Source organism: Crocuta crocuta, unplaced genomic scaffold, assembly GCF_008692635.1.
Source record: "Crocuta crocuta isolate KB4526 unplaced genomic scaffold, BGI_CrCroc_1.0 scaffold1555, whole genome shotgun sequence".
In the NCBI taxonomy this organism is placed as follows: Eukaryota; Metazoa; Chordata; class Mammalia; order Carnivora; family Hyaenidae; genus Crocuta; species Crocuta crocuta.
In genome coordinates this window covers 2,157-17,501 of record NW_027529663.1, presented here as the reverse complement: position 1 = coordinate 17,501, position 15,345 = coordinate 2,157, and the positions used below count along the sequence as shown (strand labels likewise).

At 38.4% G+C, this 15,345-nt stretch overlaps 1 pseudogene; it reads right to left on the bottom strand.

The window, feature by feature from the left end:
* Nucleotides 1-2,913: 2,913 nt before the first annotated feature.
* Nucleotides 2,914-10,198, bottom strand: LOC144230538 (putative protein FAM10A4; annotated as a pseudogene).
* Between the last annotated feature and the right edge of the window lie 5,147 nt (nucleotides 10,199-15,345).

The following is a 15,345-nucleotide window of genomic DNA, read 5'->3' as shown; positions in this document are numbered from 1 at the left end:
GAGCACCGACCCCCCCCCCCAAGGCATTTGTGATTAGTATTTGGAGTGACTTATTCTGGCCTTGAATATGCTGATTGCACCCTGTGAAGGAACCTATTGAGAAACTTCTTTTGTGATTATGGGAGCTAACACTGTGTTTCCTGAAAGACCTGTTTTTCTTAATACTTTGCCTTAAACAAACAAGCTATTGACCCCTGCCCACAAAGAACTAACTTCACCCTTTTTATGCTAAAAACATTGTCTTGTATGCTAAAGATGCCTTCCTTCCCCATAGGATAAGCATCTAAATCACCTACCTCAATCACTATTGATAAAGGTTATGCAGGAGTCTTCTACAAATCTATGTTTCAGGAAATTTTTACATATCAAAGAAGTTTGTCATCAGAAATCATTGTCTAAGGCAAATGCCACTTCTGTGTCATCCTCCAAACACTTAATCATAAAATAAAGTTGAGCCCCAGTCAGAGCAGAGATGCCTGCCTGGTGACCAGAAAGACTCTCGTGGCTCTCTCCTCCCTCCCTCGCCAACACCGTCCATCCTTCAAGGAACCCTGCACCCTGCTGAAGCCGGCCTCCGACATACTCCTTTGATAAAGTTTATCCTATGTGTTTCATTCTTTTTTGGTGCAGTTGTAAATAGGATTATTTTCTTATTTTCTCTTTCTGATAGGTCATATGCCACAGATTTCTATGTATTAATTTTGTATCCTGTGACTTTATTGAATTTGTTGATCAATTTTAGTAGTTTCTTTTATGTGTGAAGTCCTTAGGGTTTTCTATATATACTATAATGTCATCTGTGAATAGTAAAAGTTTTACTTTTTCCTTGCCAATTTGGATGCCACTTATTTCCTTTTCTTGTCTGCATGCCATAGCTAGGACTTCCAGTACTATGTTGAATAAAAGTGGTGAGAGTAGACATCCTTGTCTTGTTCTTGACCTTAGGATTAAAGCTCTCACTTTTTCACCACTGAATATGATGTTATCCATGTGATTTATATGTATGACCTGTATTATGTTAGGGATGTTCACTCTAAACACATTTTGTTGAGAGTTTTAATCACGAACAGATGCACTTTGTCAAATGCTTTTTCTGCATTTATTGAAATGATCATATGGTTTTTATCTTTTTCTTTTTAGTGTGATCTATCATCTTAATTGAATTGCAAATCTTGAAACACACTTGCACCCTTGCATCCCTGAACTAAATCCCATTTGATTGCGATTAATGATTTTTAAAAATATATTGATGGCTTTGGTTTGCTACTATTTTCTTGAGGATTTTTGCATCTATGTTCATCAGACATATTAGCCTGTAGTTTTCTTTGTTTTTTAGTGTTTTTGTTTGGTTTTGGTATCAGGATAATGTGGCCTCATAGAATGAATATAGATTACTTCCTTCCTTTTCTGTTTGTTTGTTTGTTTATTTATTTATTTATTTATAGGAGAGAGAGAGAGAGACAGCGCGAGCAGGGGAGGGCCAGAGAGAGAGGGAGTCACAGACTGAAACAGGCTCCTGGCTCTGAGCTGGCAGTCGGCACAGAGACCGACGCGGGGCCCGAACCCACGAACTGCGAGATCATGACCTAAGCGAAAGTGGGACGCTCAACCGACTAAGCCACCCAGGTGCCCCGTTCCTTTTCTGTTTTTTGGAAAAGTTTGAGGAGAATAGGTATTAACTCTTCATTTTTTTTGTTTTCATTTAAATTCAGTTAGTTAAAATACAGTGTGATATTACTTACAGTTATACAATACAGTGTTCAACACTTCCATACATGTTTGGTAGAATTCACCTGTGAAGCCATCTAGTCCTTGGGTTTTGTGTGCTAGGAATTTTTTGATAAGTGACTCAACTTCATTGCTAGGAATTAGTCTGTTAAAAATTTCTATTTCTTCCTGATTCAATTTTGGAGGTTATATGTTTCTAGGAATTTATCCATTTCTTCTAGATTGTTCAGTTGGCATATAGTTTTTCATAATACTCTCTTATAATTGTATTTTTTGTGGTGTTGGTTGTTAGTTTTCCTCTTTCATATCTGATTTTATTTGTTTGAGTCCCACTACTTCTCTCTCTCTCTCTCTCTGATAAGTCTGACTATGAGTCTATCAGTTTTGTTGATCTTTTTAAAATAAAAGTTGCCTTTTAGTTTTGTTGTTTCCTTCACTGTGCAGAAGCTTTTGCTTTTGATGAAGTCCCAAAAATTTATTTTTGTTTTTGTTTCCCTTTCCTTAGGAGACATTTTTAATAAGAAGTTGCTCTGGGGGAGGCTGGGTGGCTCAGTTGATTAAGCGTCCGACTTCAGCTCAGGTCATAATCTCACAGTTCATGAGTTTAAGCCCCGTGCTGGACTCTATGCTGACAGCTCAGAGCCTGGACTCTGCTTCAGATTCTGTCTCCCTCTCTCTCTACCCCTCCCCTACTCATGCTCTGTCCCTGTCTCTCTCTAAAAAAGAAATAAACATTAAAGAAAAGAAGTTTCTCTGGCCAGTGTCAAAGGGGATATTGCCTATGTTCTCCTCTAGGATTTTAAGGGTTTCATGCCCAGATTTAGGGGTTTCATCCATTTTGCATTTATTTTGTGTATGGTGTAAGAAAGTGATCTAGTTTTATTCTTTTGTATGTTGCTGTCCAGTTTTCCCTACACCATTTCTTAGAGTGTGGTACTGGCACAAAAGTAGACACACAGATCAAAGNTTTCTAGTAGGAAAACATTATCTGAATGAATACCCTAATGGCAAACCACTGTAAAATGTTTCAGTTGCATGTGGGGGAGAGGGGCAGGGATTATCTTCACAGCACCCTATCTTTCTCTATGAGAAGTTCAGAGGTACACTAGTTTCTGTTATTGCAATATCCACTAGGTGATCTAAGTTGCTTTTCCATTAGCAAGGGCTTTATTTGTCAGAAGGCCATTATGCTTGACCTCCAAATTCAGCTGACAATTTACTGATGAAATTCACAACCTTTGGGTTACTATGGTGTTTTGACATTATTTGCTGGTTTCTAGGCCACAAATCCTAGAAGGACACCATAACTTCTGGATCCTGTATCGCTGCAAGAACCACTAGATCACTAAGAATTTCACTGAGCCCAGGCATTCCTGTCATTCCAGGCATTACTCCAGAAAATTACCAGGTATTCCTCCAGGAAAACCACCTGGTAAAGAGCTCTATGGAGCTCCTGATTATCCTCTGGTTTCTCTCTTCCTCTGGGCTCTCTCATTTTCTTCCCAAGCCTTCTTAACACTTTTTTTTTAATTTTCTTACTATTGTTTTATTTAAATAACAGCATTCATGTTACAGAACTGAATAATGTATACATAATGTATACATAATGATATACAATACATAGAAACATCTATTTTTTCTTTAAAGATACTTTAAGAAAATAACATATGTATATACCATTGCATTGTATGATACAGAGGTTTTCTTCTTTTTTTCCTAAACAGTTTATTGTCAACTTGGTTTCCATATAACACCCACTGCTCATCCCCACAAGTGCCCTCCCTCATGCCCATCAACCCCCTTCTCCTCTCCCCCACCCCATCAGCCCTCAGTTTGTTCTCAGCATTCAAGAGTCTCTCATGGTTTGCCTCCCTCCCTCTCCCCCACTATTTCCCCCCTTCGTCTCCCCCGCGGTCCTCCGTTAACTTCCCCTAATCCACCTATATGTGGAAACATATGGTATCTGTCCTTCTCTGCCTCACTTATTTCACTCAGCGTAACACCTGCAAGTTCCATCCATGTTGCTACACATGGCCAGATGTCATTGTTTCTCATTGCCATGTAGTATTCCATTGTATAAATATACCACATTTTCTTGATCCATTCATTGGTTGATGGACACTTAGTTTCTTTCCATGTTTTGGCTATTGTTGAGAGTGCTGCTAGGAATACTGGGGTCCATGTGCCCCTATGCATCAACACACCTGTATCTCTTGGGTAAATTCCAAGCAGTGCTACCACTGGGTCATAGGGGAGTTCTCTTGCTAATTTTTTGATGAACCTACACACTGTTTTCCAGAAGATCTGCACCATTTTACATTCCCACCAACAGTGTAGGAGGGTGCTCATTTCTCCATATCCTTGCCTGCATCTAAAGTCTCTTGATTTGTTCATTTTATCCACTCTGACTAGTGTGAAGTGGTATCTCAGTGTGGTTTTGATTTCTATTTCCCTGATGATGAATGATGCTAAGCATTGTTTCATGTGTCTGTTGGCCAACTGGATGTCCTCTTTGGAGAAGTGTCTGCTCATGTCTTCTGCCCATTTCTTCACTGGATTATTTATTTGTTTTTCGGGTGTGGAGTTTCGTGATTTCCTTATAGATTTTGGATAGTAGCCCATTATCTGATATGTCATTTGCATCTATCGTTTCCCATTCTGCCGGTTGCTCATTAGTTTCATTAATTGTTTCCCTTGCCATACAGCTTTTTCTCTTGATGAGGCCCAAGAGTTCATGTTTGCTCTTCGTTCCCTTGTCTTTGGGGATATGTCAAGTAAGAGATTGCTGCGATTGAGGTCAAGGAGTTTGTTTCCTGTTTTCTCCTCTAGGAATTTGATGGGTGCCTGTCTCACATTCAGGTCCTTTACCATTTTGAGTTTATTTTTGTGTATGGTGTGAGGAAGTGATCTAGTTTCACTCTTCTGCATGTTGCTGTCCAGTTCTCGCAGCACCATCTGATAAAGAGGCTGTCTTTTTTCCATTGGATACCCTTTCCCACTTTGTCAAAGATTCGTTGGCCATACATTTGTAGGTCCATTTCTGAGTTCTCTATTCTATTCCATTGGTCTATGTGTCTGTTTTTGTGCCAATACCATACTGTCTTGATGATTACAGCTTTGTAATAGAGGCTAAAGTCTCGGACTGTGATGCCTCCCATTTTGGTTTTCTTCTTCCATATTACTTTGTCTATTCGGAATCTTTTGTGGTTCCATACAAATTTTGGGATAGTTTGTTCTAGTTTTGAGAAGAATGCTGGTGCAAGTTATGGAGGATTGCATTGAATGTGTAGATTGCTCTGGGTAGTAATGACATTTTAACGGTATTTATTCTTCCGACCCATGAGTATGGAATATTTTTCCATTTCTTTGTGTCTTCTTCAATGTCCTTCATAAATTTTCTGTAGTTTTCATCATGTATATCTCCTATATCTTTGGTTAGGTTTATTGGTAGGTATTTTATGGTTCTTGGTGCAATTGTGAATGGGGTCAGTCTCTTGATTTCTTTTTCTGTTGCTTCATTATTGGTGTATAAAAACGCAACCGATTTCTGTATGTTCATTTTGTACCCTGCAACTTTGCTGAATTCATGGATCAGTTCTACTAGATTTCTGGTGCAGTCTGTCAGGTTTACTATGTAGAGTATCAAGTTGTCTACAAAAAGTGAAAGTTTGACTTCTTTGCCAATTCTGATGCCTTTGATTTCCTTTTGTTGTCTGATGGCTGATGCTAGGACTTCCAGCACTCTGTTAAACAATAGTGGTGAGAGTGGACATCCCTGTCCTGTTCCTGATCTCAGGGGTAAGCTCTCAGTTTTGTTCCATTGAGGAATGATGTTAGCTGAGAGCTTCTCATAGACGGCTTTTATGATGTTTAAGTAAGTTCCTTCTATCACAACCTTCTTGAGGGTCTTTATTTATTTTTTTAAATTTTTAATGTTTATTTTTGAGAGAGACAGACAGTGAGCAGGGGAGGGGCAGAGAGAGATGGAGACACAGAATCCGAAGCAGGCTCCAGGCTTCGAGCTGTCAGCACAGAGCCTGATGTGGGGCTCGAACTCACAGGCTGCGAGATCATGACCTGAGCTGAAGTCGGACGCCCAACTGACTGAGCCACCCAGGTACCTCTCTCGAGGGTCTTTATGAAGAAGGGATGCTATATCTTGTCAAATGCTTTTTCTGCATCTATCGACTGGATCATATGGTTTTTCTTTTGTTAATGTGATGGATCACATTGACTGATTTGTGAATATTGAACCAAGCCTGTAACCCAGGAATGAATCCCACTTAATCATGGTGGATCATTCCTTTTATGAGCTATTGGATTAGATTCATAAGTATCTTGTTGAGGATTTTTGCATCTGTATTCATCAAGGATATTGGTCTGTAGTTCTTTTTTTTTTTTTTTTTTTCTGGGTCTCTGTCTGGCTTGGGAATCCATGTGATTTTGGCTTCGTACAATGAGTCTGGAAGTTTTCCTTCCATTTTTATCTTTTGGAATAGCTTGAGAAGAATGGGTTTTAACTCTGTTTTAAATCTGGTAGAATTCCCTAGGGAAGCCATCTGGCCCAGGGCTCTCATTTGTTGGGTGATTTTTGATTACTGATTCAATTTCCTCACTAGTTATGGGTCTGTTCAGATTTTCTATCTCCTCCCATGTGAATTTTGGTATGAGTGTGTGTTTAGGAATTTGTCCATTTCTTCTAAGTAGTCCAGTTTTTTGTCATATACGTTTTCATCGTATTCCATGATAATTGCTTATATTTCTAAGGGGTTAGTTGTAATAAGTCCATTTTCATTCATGATCTTGTCTATTTTGGTGCTCTCTCTTTTCTTTTTGAGAAGTCTGGCTAGAGGTTTGTCAATTTTGTTTATTTTTTCAAAAAACCAACTCTTGATTTCATCGATCTGTTCAATTGCTTTTTGGATTCTATATTGTTATTTTCTGCTCTGATTTTTATTATTTCTCTTCTCCTACTTGGTTTGGGGTGCTGCTGTTGCTGTCCTTCTAGTTCCTTTATGTACACTGTTAGATTTTGTACTTGCTCTTTTTCTAATTTCTTGAAATAGGCCTGGAGTGCAATGTACTTTCTTTCTAGGACTGCCTTTGCCGCATCCCATAGAGTTTGGATTGTTGTATTTTAATTTACATTTTTTCCATATATTTTTAAATTTCTTCTCTAATTGCCTGAATGGCCCATTCTTTCTTTATTAGGGTGTTCTTTAACCTCCATGTGTTTGGAGGTTTTCCAGACTTCTTCCTGTGATTGATTTCAAGTTTCAAAGCATTATGATCTGAGAGTGTGCATGGTATGAACTCAATTCTTTTATATTTATGGAAGGCTGCTTTATGTCCCAGTAGGTGATCTATCTTGGAGTTTGTGCCATGCACATTTGAGAAGAAAGTGTATTCCATCGCCTCAGGATGTAGTTTTAAATATATCTGTCAGATCCATCTGGTCCAATGTGTCATTCAAGTCCATTGTGTCTTTAGTGATTTTCTGTCTAGTTGATCTATCTGTTGATGTAAATGGGGTTAAAGTCCCCCGCTATTAGCATATTCTTATCCATAAGATTGTTTCTGTTTGTGATTGTTTTATGTATTTAGGTGATTCCATATTTGGTGCATAGACATTTATAATTGTTAGCTCTTCCTGATGGATAGACCCTGTAATTATTGTATAAATCCCTTCTTCATCCCTTGTTACTGTCTTTAATTTAAAGTCCAGTTTGTCTGATATATGTATAGCTACTCCAGCTTTCTTTTGACTTCCAGTAGCATGATAGATATTTCTCTCCATCCCCTTACTTTCAATCTGATGGTGTCCTCCAGTATAAAATGAGTTTCTTGTAGACAGCAAATTAATTGATTTTGTTTTTCTATCCATTCTTCTACCCTATGTCTTTTGATTGGAGCATTCCGTCTATTTACATTCAGTGTTATTATTGAAAAATACAGGTTTAGAGTCATTGTGTTGTTTGTAGGATTCATGCTTGTGGTGGTGTCTCTGGTACGTTGTATTCCTTGGAAATAGAGTCCCCTCGGGATTTCTTGTAGGGCTGGTTTACTGGTGACGAATTCTTTCAGTTTTTGTTTATTTAGGAAGTCTTTATCTCTCCTATTCTGAACGACAGGCTTGCTGGACAGAGGATTCTTTGCTGCCTATTTTTCTTTTCACCACATTGAAGATTTCCTTCTATTCCTTTTGGCCTGCCAATTTTCAGTAGATAGGTCTGTCACCATTCTGATAGTTTTCCCTTTGTATGTTAGGGCCTTTTTCTCCCTAGCTGCTTTCACAGTTCTCTCTTTCCTTATATTTTGCCAGTTTCACTATGATATGTCATGCAAAGTTACGTCTGAGGGGAGTTCTCTATGTCTCTTGGTTTTAAATGTCTGTTTCATTCCCCAGATTGGGAATGTTCTCTGCTGTGATATGTTCAAGGACTCTGTCAGCACCTTTCCCTCTTTTTTCCTCTCCTGGAGTTCCTATGATACGGGTATTGTTCTGTTTGATTGTATCCCTGAGCTCTCGAACTCTCCTTTCATGGTCCTGGGTAAGTTTATCTCTTTTTTTCTCAGCTTCCTCTTTTTCTATAACTGTGTCTTCTAAGTCACTTATTCTCCTTTCTGCTTCTTCATTCCATGCATTGGGCACCTTGATTTTATTATGCATCTCATTTATAGCATTTTTTAATTCATCACAACTATTTTTAAGCTTCATAGTCTTTGAAGCAATAGTTTCTTTGATGTCTTCCATGCCTTTTTCAAGCCCAGAGATTAATTTTATGACTATTGTTTTAAATTCTTGTTCAATTATGTTGCTTATATTTTTTCAGTAGTTCTTTAGCTGTCATTTCTTCCTTAAATTTCTTTTGAGGAAAATTCTTCTGTTTTGTCATTTTGGCTTGTTCNGGAAGCTGCGCAGCCTCAGATCTGCTGATGTCAAGCGGCAGCACAGCCTGGGATTTACCACCTCCGTGCTGCCCTGCAGGGGATCAAGCCTGGTGAACTCAGCCTAGGGCCAGCACCTCCGCACTGCCAGGGGTCAAGCCTCGTGAACACAGCTTCAGACTGAAGCCTCCGTGCCGCCGGGGATGGTGCTGGAGTACAGCAGAGCAGTTTTTCCTGGTGCCCTCTGGGACCACTTAGTTCAAAGTCAGCAACCCAGATAGAACTAAAAACACTCTCCTTCCAAGCCAAGGTTTTTCTCTTCTCCAGGGACAATTCTATGGGCAGTTTCAGCCGCTCTTACTTTCCCCTCCACTCACCGCAGCTGCCCGCGAGGGGGTTCCCTCCCCTCCCTCCATGTCTCCAGTCCCAGCCCGCTTTTATCTTCCCCAGTTCACACTCACCCACTTATGAGGTTGCCTTCCCAGTGTACTCTGTCTCTTTCTCTTCCCAAACTCCTGTGGCTTAGTGTCCTATGGCTTCAGACCTTCTCTGTTTGAGAGATGGGTGCGAGCGAAATGCACGGAGCTCCCTACTTCTCCACCATCTTGTTTCCTTCTTAACACTTTCTATTTTTGATCTCTCCTTCTTCACATTTTTGCTCATACTTCCTCCGATGTTCAGCAATTTTCTGGGTCGTCGGTTGAAGATTTTTCAGCATCACACTAGCATCTTTATCACAATCCAGTTTACAAGCAAGGGTAAAATCATGTGCTGCTCCTTCTGAATGGCCCAGAAGTCTGTGTGCTTTCTCTTGCCACTTGTAAGGCTGAGCTGAATCAGGATTTATTTCAATAGCTCTTTCACAGTCTTGGATGGCAGCATTTGGCTTCTGTGATTTGATGAAGACACTGGCTCTCTTGGCATAAAGAATGGCCAACTGAGGATTCAGCTTGATGGCATCTGTGAACAAGTCAATGGCTTTCTGTAGTTTGCCATCATTTACAGCATTGATAGCAGCCACTTTTTAAATCATTTTCCTGAGGCTCCTGGGTGGTTCAGTTGGTTAAGCGGCCGACTTTGGCTCAGGTCATGATCTCGCAGTTCATGAGTTTGAGCCCCGTGTTGGGCTCTGTGCTGACAGCTCAGAGCCTGGAGCCTGCTTCAGATTCTGTCTTCTTCTCTCTCTGTCCTTCTCCTTCTCATGCTCTGTCTCTCAAAAATAAATAAACATTAAAAAAAATAAATCATTTTCCTGATCCATCATTTCCTCACTTATTTCTACAGTTTCATCTTCTATTTCCTGAGGGGCATTAGTATCTGGTTCAATCACAACTTCATTGTCAATTTCTGTATCACTTTCCTCACTGTCTAGCTTTATTTTTTCCTCTGCCTTCTTACTATCTGTTCTGTCTTCCTAGATATTGCTTTCTAAATTAGTTTTATGAATAGCATGTGGTATTTTACTCCACCCCCATGCTCTCCACTCATCCCCCCAGGAAGCACACTTCCTTGGTGTGTAGGATGGTTGGATCCTGCTTACATGTTTTCATGAAAGCCCAAAGCTTGCTCACTTTGTGGGGGTCTATGATCCAAAAGTTGTGGCAGGTGGCAGGTGTGGCTAAGGTCGCAACCTGATTCCAGGCATGAGTACTAGCTCAGCGTGACTGTGTGGAAAGGTCAGAATGAGAAAAAAATTTTTTAAATCTTACAATTTCACCCAAAGAATAAAATACCTAGAAATAAATATAACCAAGTAAGTTAAAGAACTGTACTCTGAAAAATGAAACACTTATGAATGAAATTGTAGATGGTGCAAATGAAAAGACATTTTCTGTTCATAAATTGGAAATTAATATTGTCAAATGGTCCATTCAATCCTCTTTCTATCAAAATACAAACAGCATTTTTCTCAAAACCAAAACAAATAACACCAAAATTTGTATGAAATTAGAAAAAACCTCAAATAGCCAAAACAATTCTGAGAAAGAAGAGCAAAGCCAGAAGTATCACAATTCCAGATTTCAAGATATACTGTAAAGCTGTAGTAATCTAAACAGTATGGTACTGGTACAAAAATATACACATAGATCAATGGAACAGTATAATAAAAAGCCAAGAAATAAACCCATATTTATGTGGCCAATTAATCCATGACAAAAATGGCAAGAATAAACCTAGTAGTGGAAGTTCTTTATGCTGTTTTAATCAGTATACCTCACATGCTGCAAATTAGATAACATAGAAGAAATAGATTAAGTCTTAAAAATGCATAACTTACCAAAATAAATCATGAAGAAATAGGAAATATGAACAGACCATTGATAAGGAAGGAGATTGAATCAATAATAAAAAACCTCCCAACATAGAAAAGTCCAGAATCATATGATTTTACCAGTGAATTCAACTAAACATTTAAAGAATTAATACCTATCTTTCTCAAACTTTTCTAAAGAAAAAACTGAATTGGATAGAGCACTCCCAAACTCGTTTTGCAAAACCAGCAGTACCCTAATACCAAAGCCAGATAAAAATATTATAAGAAAAGAAAACTACAGACCAACAACCTTGATGAATTTAGATACCAAAATTCTAAAAAAATAAATAGTAGCAAAATGAATTTAACATTATATTAAAATGATCATACACTATGATCAACTGCAATTTATCCTTGGGATACAAGGATGGTTCAACATACATAAATCAGTAAGTGTGATAAACACATTAATAAAATGAATGATAAAATTTATATAATAATTTGAAATGATACAGAAAAATCATTAGATATAATACAACATCTTTTCACAATAAAAACCCTCAACGGAAGCACCTGAGCGGTACAATCTGTTAAGCCCCTGGCTCTTTCAGCTCAGGTCATGATCTCACAGTCATGAGCTCGAGCCCAGCATCAGGTTCTGCACTGACAGCATGGAGCCTGCTTGGGATTCTTTCTCTCTCCTTCTCTCTGCCTCCCTTCCCCCACCCCCAACTCTCTCTCTCAAAAATAAATAAACATTAAAAAAATAATATAAAATGAAAACCCTCACCAAAGTGAGTATAAAGGGAAGATATCTCAATAAAATAAAGGTCACATATGAAAAACCCACAGCTAACATCATAATGATGAAAAGTTGAAAGCTTTCCCTCTAAGACCAGGAACAAGTCAGGGTGCCCACTCTCACCATTCTTACCCAACCTAGGACTGGGAGTCCTGGCTGGATCAATTTGACAAGAAAAATAAATAAAGGTCATCCAAATCAGAAAGGAAGAGGTAATGTTGTCTTCATTTGTATATGATATGATCTAATATATAGAAAGTCCTAAAGATTTAGGCAAAAAAGTATTGAAACTAATCAACAAATTCAACAATTTCAAGATATAAAATCATCAGAAGACAAGTTGTGTTTCTGTACACCAACAATAAAATATTTGAAAAAGAATGATTTCATTTATAATAGCATTAAACATAATAAAATATTTAAAAATAAATGTAACCTAAGAAGTGAAAAGATCTGCACACTGGAAACAAGACTGATGAAAGTAATTGAAGGTGATGCAAACAAATGGAAAGATTTCTCATGCTCATGAATCAGAAAAATTAATATTATTAAGATGTCCATACAACCCAAAGAAATATATAGATTCTATGCAATCCCTTTCAAAATTCCAATGAAATTTTTGGTATGAAATTAAATATAAGTCACAAAAGAACTGGAGAAAATAAGCACATGCAGACTAAACAAAATGATACTAAAAAACAAATGCATCAATGAAGCAAAGGAGAAATTTAAAAATGCATGGAAACAAATGAAAATGAAAACACAAAGTTCCCAAATCTTTGGGGCACAGAAAAAAACAGTTCTAAAAGGGAAATCTTTAGTGATACAGGCCTACCTCAAGAAAAACAAAAGACTCAGTCGATGAATAAGTCATTGGAATAAAAGGTACAGCATAGGGAATATAGTCAATGATATTGTTATAGCATTGTGTGGTGAGAGATGGTAGCTAAGTGGTGAACTTAGCATGATGTATAAACTTGTTGAATCATTATGTTTTACACTTGAAACTAATATAACGTTGTGTGTCAACTATTCTCAGATAAAAAATATTTTAATTTGGCTCTTTCCTGAGGAGATAGAGAGTAACACTCTATGATGTATACACCCTCAACCTGCAGCTACTGACAGGATTCACAATTTAAGAATGCAAATAGCCTCTGTGTCAGAAATATAGAGCCTATTGGAAGCTCAATTTTGCATGGTTCCATCAGAGAACCAGCCCTTTTCTTTTGGCAGATTAAGACAGTCCAGGCAGCATTTGTGATGTTTTCCTCATGGGCTCACAGAGGGGTTTCTTAAATCTGCAACAGTCCCAGAGTCTCAGTCCTGTTCACTGATCCTGTGCCTGATTTCAGTTTAGGACGGCTCCTATTAAGGCTATAAGAGCCCACAACAGGAACATCAGGTTTCAGCATAGAATCAGGTCAGGAAATTAGGATCTGCGAATATAGGGCTCCAAAGAGGCCAGGGTATTTTCTTTGGTAGCAGCAAGGCAAGAATCTTCAAAACTAGACAGCCCTACTTCAAGTTCAAGTATTAAGCAAGGCTATTGTAGCACCCATTCATCTTTTCAGTCATAGAATCCAATTGACCCACTCAAAAAATGTGGCTAGCATCTGGCTGGCAAGTTGTCAGCTTCTATGAGTCAGATATCTAATTTCACAAGAAATTAAAAACTGCTTTTGGGGGCGCCTGGGTGGCTCAGTTGGTTGAGCATCCAACTTTGGCTCAGGTCATCATCTCGCAGTTGGGCTCTGTGCTGACAGCTCAGGGCCTGGAACCTGCTTAAGATTCTGTGTCTCCCTCTCTCTCTGCCCCTTCCCTGCTCATGCTGTGTCTCTCTCTCTGTCTCAAAAATAAAAATAAACGTTAAAACAATTTTAAAAACTGCTTTTGAAAAATCCCCAATTGTATCTCCGTGGGATTTGTCCTTCTTGTCTCCCTTTTTGCAGAGGCCATAATAAGAACAAAACCCATTAGTTACGATCACTTATTTCCTTTTAGGCTAATAAAGCCTATTCTTGACCTTCCCTTAGGCATGTCTCCCTGTTGTCGGATTAATTGAGGTTTGCAAAAATGGACTGATATTCTGAGTCTACCTCAATCACCTTTCTACTGTTTCACACACTTTAGTAAACCAATTTAATTATTCAGCACAGCTGCCCCCAGGAAGAGATTGATATTTTAAACTCAAAGAATTCGAATTCGAATTCACTTATCAGAGACAAAAAGTAAGAAAATTGGAACCCATTGACATGATTTTTTTAGCATCCTGGAGATAAATTATGAAACTACAACTATACAATATATTAAATCAATTTTATCCTCTATGAAGATACCATAGCCATAAGACACAAATATGTTTTAGAATACTATTTTTTGTTTCACTGAAATTTTATTAAGACCCCTAGCTGTAGATTTAGCATTTGGAAAGTTACCAATTACAGTAGTCAGGTGAGATCTTGGCTGGAATGCTGGGAGAGGCTGCTGCAGCAGCAGTAGACAAGTTGAAGAAAAAGCTGTAGTGCTTTTCCCCCTTCTTTGCCTCTAGTTTATCTAGTTTTCTCCAGGCTAGGGAACTGATTTAGTTTTTCCTTCCCACGTAGAAGAGAGAACAATTCAAACTTTTAACATTTTTTTTTTTGCCACCCAAAGCTCACCTTTGGGTGAGCCTTTCTCCTTCTGCTTGGAGGAGAAAACAAAAATCAAAAGCATGGCTTGGTTTTTTCCTTTTTTCCCCTCTCACATTACCCAGCATGGTAAAAGCAGTCAAGGGTCCACTAAACCAACTCCTGGAATTGGATCTATTATTTTTAAACTCTATAAGTAACATTTACTTTTCATAACAACAGCTCAGATGCTGTTTCATATCATCAGTTCATCCATAGTTCCCCAGACATAAAAAGTTCATCAACATTGCCTCTTCACCTATCTTTAATGCAATGTCTTTGCCATATTTTAGTGAGTCAAGGTCTTGCTAGTAAATCTTACTATTGTCATCATTCCCACATTGCCAATGCAGTGTCAGGGATCTCCAAGACCATCCTCCTACACCACCAATTTTGCCGATTCATTAGGAAAACTCAGGATTCAGCATATAGTTATACACGTGGCTAAGATTTATTATAGTAAAATATAAAAGTAAGCAAAGGGAAGATATATGAAGCAAAGTCTGGATGAAACCAGCCCAAACTTCACACAATTCATGAATCTAGAAAATAATTGTGGCAACACATGTGAAGTGGTGTCTACCAGTGAATCTCAATAGAGACTCAATGCCCATGGTTTTTATTGGTAGCTGGTCAAGTAGACACCCTCTTCTTAACATGTACCAAGATCCAAACTCCTGGAAGAAACACAAGTATTCAGCATAAAATAAATTTTTTGCAGAAAAAATTTAGGCATAGTAAACAACCTTTAATAATTAAAAAATAGTAGACTCTCCATAAGTACAAGTTACCAGATCCCAGGGCCCAACTTGCAAGCAGGCCTTCCTTTCCTTCTTTATTTTTTTTTTAATGTTTTATTTATTTCTAGGAGAAAGAGAGAGAGACAGCGTGAGCAGGGAAGGGTCAGAGAGAGAGGGAGTCACAGACTGAAACAGGCTCCAGGCTCTGAGCTGGCAGTCAGCACAGAGCCCGATGCGGGGCTGGAACCCACGAACCGCGAGATC